The sequence below is a fragment of the Penaeus monodon genome, chromosome 3, assembly GCF_015228065.2.
Source record: "Penaeus monodon isolate SGIC_2016 chromosome 3, NSTDA_Pmon_1, whole genome shotgun sequence".
NCBI classification, from domain to species: Eukaryota; Metazoa; Arthropoda; class Malacostraca; order Decapoda; family Penaeidae; genus Penaeus; species Penaeus monodon.
In genome coordinates this window covers 54,836,966-54,842,263 of record NC_051388.1, presented here as the reverse complement: position 1 = coordinate 54,842,263, position 5,298 = coordinate 54,836,966, and positions in this window count along the sequence as shown.

The window sequence follows — 5,298 nt, the reverse complement described above, 5'->3', positions numbered from 1 at the left end:
TGTGTGTGTGGTGTGTGTGTGTGTGTGTGTGTGTGTGTGGTGTGTGTGTTGTGGTGGTGTGTGTGCGTGTGTGTGTGTGTTGTGTGTGTGTGTGTGTTTGTTGCTGTGTGTGTGTGTTGTGTGTGTGTGTGTGGTGTGTGTGGTGTGTGTGTGTTGTGTGTGTGTGTGTGTGTTGTGGTGTGTGTGTGTGTGTGTGTGTGTGTGTGTGTGTGTGTGTGTGTGTGTGTGTGTGTGTGTGAACGTGCGTGTATGTCTACACGTCTTTTCCATTTTCGATCATTCTCATTTATCACTCTCCTATTCACATGCAAAGCTATTTCATCTAAACAATTGGACAATGATCACGTCAGCCATCGGAACGTAGGCATAGAGGGGGATGTCACAGTGAATAGGCTTGAACTCGCAGCAAATAAAAGCAAACGAAAAAGAGAGAGAAAAAAAAACAACAACAAAGGAAAAAGACAAACAAATAAACAAATAAACAAATGGGTTGTCGTCCTCTAAAACAATCAATAGATATGATTTCTGTTTCGTTTTGTTTCGTTTTTTGTTTCTTCTTAAATATGTGACTAGAAATCCACGCTAATACGGAAGTAGACTTGAACGATAAAGGAATCAGAGAAGAGAGACAACAAAGAGAGATAGACAAAAAAAAGGAGAGAAGGAAGGAGAAAATTGAAAAGACAGATAGAAAGAGGAAAAACAAAAAGACGTAGATATGGGAGATAATAACAGAGAAGAGATACAGAAGAAGAAAGGGAGAGGAAAAAAAGACAGAAGATTAAATAGAATGAAAAAATGGAGGCAAAATAAACGGTAAAGCAAAAACACAGAGGGGGGAATATTCGTTAAGGCTTTGCAACAAAGGGGAACCAACAGACTTTCAATATGCAACACTGAACGCACTTGTACATTACATAGATAGTCGCCAGCCTGTGCACTACTGATGACCACGGGACGCAGGGGGAAGGAGGGAGGAGGGAGAGACGGAGGGGGAGGGAGGAAGAGGGGAAGAGGAGGGAGAGAGAAAGGGGAGGAGGGAAGGAGGGAGAGAGGGGAAAACGAGAGGGAGGGAGGAAGGAAGAGGGGAAGAGGAGGGGGAGAGGAGAGAGGGGAAAACGAGAGGAAGGGAAGGAAGAAAGAGAGGAAGAGGAAGTGGAGAGCAGAGATGGGGAAACGAGGGCGAGGGAGGGAAGGGAGAAAGAGGGGAAGAGGAATTAGGGACGGAGAGAGGAAGAAACGAGGGAGCAGGGAGAGAGTGAAGGGAAGAATCGAGAAAGGGGAAGAGGAGCGGAGGAAGACAAACAGGAAGAAGGGAGAAACGGAAGAAGGAGGAAAAAGGATGGTGAAAAGTATTGGTAGAAAGAGGAAGAAAAGAAGAGAGGAAGGATGGAAGGAGAGAAAACGAGAGAAGGAAGAAAGGTGCAATAAATGCTAACAACGGAAAGATAAAAGACAGTAATGGAAAGAGAGAGAGAAAGAAAATAAATCAATAAAACAGGGAAACTAGAGAGACAGAAAAAAAAGAGATAGAGAAACATAGAGATAAAGAGAGAGAGAGTGTGCCAGAGAGAGAGAGAGAGAGAGAGAGAGAGAGAGAGAGAGAGAGAGAGAGAGAGAGAGAGAGAGAGAGAGAGAGAGAGAGAGAGAGAGAGAAACGTCGAATTAGGAAAAACAAGGGAAAAAAAAACGATAGAAAGAACAGGGAAAACAAAACAAAAACAAAAAATGTAATTGCGTGTTCCTCTGTCCTTCCTTTCGCTGTATTGTTTAGATATTCAAAGCATGAATCTTCAAAGCAAAGAAACGAAAGAGGAAATGCAGGAGGAAAGGGATAAAAAAGGAGATAACATGAAAAGAAAACACACAAAATATATACAAACTTAAGTAATAAAGAAAAAAAAAACACAAAAAAAGAAAAAAGAAAAAAAATAGAAGAGAATTAGGAATAAAGCCACACGAATAGATGAATAAATAAATAAATAACAAATAAATGAATATCAAAACAGTAATATATAAATAGGCACACAAATGAATAACAACAATAATGAACAATAAATAATAACAATAATAATACATAATAATAACAATAATAACAACTATAATAACAATAATAATATATAATAATAACTATAATAGCTATAATAACAACTATAATAACAATAATAATATATAATAATAACTATAATAACTATAATAACAACTACAATAACAATAATAATATATAATAATAACTATAATAACTATAATAACAACTATAACAACAATAACCTTGACACCACAATCGAGCACAAAGCCCCCCCCCCCCCCCCTGCCTTCGCTCTAACCAAGCCAAGCTATTCCTCAATAATTCGCGGACCGAGAGCGAAGCCGCGAAACTCGGCCCGAACTCCCTTTGCCCGGAAGCCTCTGCGCAAACTTCCGCGAAATCGAGTTACGCGAATTTTACAACAATCATAGGAGCAAATTAGATAAAGAAAGGAGAAAGAGAGAGGAGGAAGGAAGGAGGGGGAGAGGGAGGGGAAGGGGAAGGGGATGGGTGGGAGGGAGGGAGGGAGGGAGGGAAAGAGAGAGAGAGAGAGAAGAGAGAGAGAGAGAGAGAGAGAGAGAGAGAGAGAGAGAGAGAGAGAGAGAGAGAGAGAGAGAGAGAGAGAGAGATAGTGAGAGAGAGAGAGAGAGAAAGAGAGACACAGAGACAGACAGACAGACAGACAGAAACAAAGACAGGAAAAAAACAGACAAACAAAGAAAATGCGAAAAGAAAAGAGAGAAAACAAAATAACAGGAAAGAAAGAAAGAAAAAAGACGGAAGAAATATTTCCCCGTGTCTGTGGGAAACGAACCAGGAGCTCTCTCCAGCAGGTTTTAATATTCTTGAGGTTTAACAGAAGCGGTTTATGCAGCAGAGGAAGGTAATCTTGGCTGGAGGGCGCAGAGACATGCTCTTCTGTGTCTCCAGCGGTCGGAGGATTCGCCCGCACATTAGCGAAGAGTCTAGACAGAGAGGAGCATTTGTGAAGGGATGTAAATAGGCATTGGCATGTATGTATGCTGACCACAGGTAGGAATACATGCTCACGTAAGGCACGTTTACACACTTACACATACAAGTACATACATACACGCACAAACACACACACATACACACGCACATAAACACACACACACATACACAAACACACACACGCACATATACACGCATATATATATGTGTGTGTATGTGTGTGTGTGTGTGTGTGTGTGTGTGTGTGTGTGTGTGTGTGTGTGTATGTGTGTGTGTGTGTGTGTGTGTGTGTGTGTGTGTGTGTGTGTGTGTGTGTGTGTGCGCGTGTGTGTGTGTATGTTCGTATGTTAACGCGCGCGCGTGTGTGCGTGTGTGCGTATGTACATGTCTGTGTGTATACCCGTGTTCCTATCTGTAGTCGGAAAATCTCCATACTAATACTTATTCATATTCCTTCCATAAAATGTATACACAGCTCTGAAATACGATAAATAAGAGAGAGTACCAATTTCATTCCTTGGACACATTTGCTTTCCCAGCTCTGGCCACACCGAGGGAAATGAAAGTGGAAATCAAAAACCACGAATCTTACACAGCCAATCCAGAGAGAGAGAGAGAGAGAGAGAGAGAGAGAGAGAGAGAGAGAGAGAGAGAGAGAGAGAGAGAGAGAGAGAGAGATTATCAGACAGACGGAGGTGTATATATATATAGAGAGAGACATACAGAGATACACACAGGGAGACAGGGAGACAGACAGAGAGAGAGAGAGAGAGAGAGAGAGAGAGAGAGAGAGAGAGAGAGAGAGAGAGAGAGAGAGAGAGACGGACAGGCAGAGAGACAGATAGACATAGAGAGAAGAGAGACATACAGAGATAGACACAGAGTGACATAGAGACACAGAGAGAAAGAGAGAGAGAGACAGGGAGACAGAGAGAGGGAGAGAGAGAGAGAGATGAGAGAGAGAGAGAGAGAGAGAGAGAGAGAGAGAGAGAGAGAGAGAGAGAGAGAGAGCGAGAGCGAGAGCGAGAGAGAGAGAGAGAGAGAGAGAGAGAGAGAGTATAACGGGCTTAGCAGGGATAGTGATATTGGTATTACGGCTTGACTCCTTATTGTTGAAGAGTACAGCACAGTAAGGAAACACACGAGACGATGTCCATGAGTAAAGCGGTGAGCGCGGGGTCACGTGTCAGGCCGACCCGCCTGAGTCGAAGGCTTGGCCGATCTTACCACATCGGGCGTTGAGCACGAACTGTCAGGTCAGGCGAGGTCAGATATAATCGTCATCTACGCCCTCGCAGAGTTGATGGTTCCAAGTTGGACTTGGAGCCATATGGTCTATTGGTAACAGAAATAGACTTATGTATATGCCATATTGCTTGACCACCTACTCACGCCTCGCCCTCGAGGCGCCTTAGATTTGCCTCAAGTGTGACCTAACTTTAGCTGGTCATCTTGTTCTCGCGTGCATTGTTCTTGTTCTTCGTGGCTGCTTGTCCCTGTCGTCCTCTTCTTCCTGGTCCTCGGTGTAATATGTCCATCCTTGATGTCCACACGTCCTCGAAAGTCTCCTTGACTTCGGATTCGTCTAGACTTCCTTGTAGTCCTTGTCCAGGCCTAAATCGGCGGCGTCCTCGTCCACACGTCCTCACAGATCTCGTCCAGTTCCTTCTCGGCTGCATGCTCGTCCTCATATCCTCATAATCTTCATCTGGATCTATGGGCATCCAGACAGGGGGCGGCATCTAAGGGCAGCTGATCCTGCGCTGACAAGCTCCTGGAGTTGATTGGATCTGTGGTCGTCCAGGCAGGGAGCGCCCATTGACAGCATCCGCGGCGACTGGCACCTGCGCTGGTGAGTTCCTGGTTCTTCACTGAATCTACAGGCATTTTGGCAGGCGGCACCCCTCCACTCATGGGGCGGCTTAACACCTGCTCCAACGAACATCCTGGTCCGCAGTCTTGTGGCGATCTTCCAGTGGCGTCCTTCCCACAGCATCCTAAGGTAACCGGTTCTGCAGCAGGGTCCTCCTACGGTGCCTTGTCGGTCGTCGGTCCGACTGTTTTATATAGTTGCGGAACCAAATCATATATGTAAGGGCCAGATAGTAAGAGAAAAACAAAGGAACAGAGAAGAGGGGGTGTTAAGTACCACTAGCCGGTTATTTATATAATTTGCAGTTTTTAATGATCGTTTTTAATTTATTTCCTTTTTTGTCATTTTGTGTTTTATTTTCACAGAGATAAAGAAGGAAATAGGAGTGGGAGACGTTAGTAGTGATCCTCATGGACCTGGC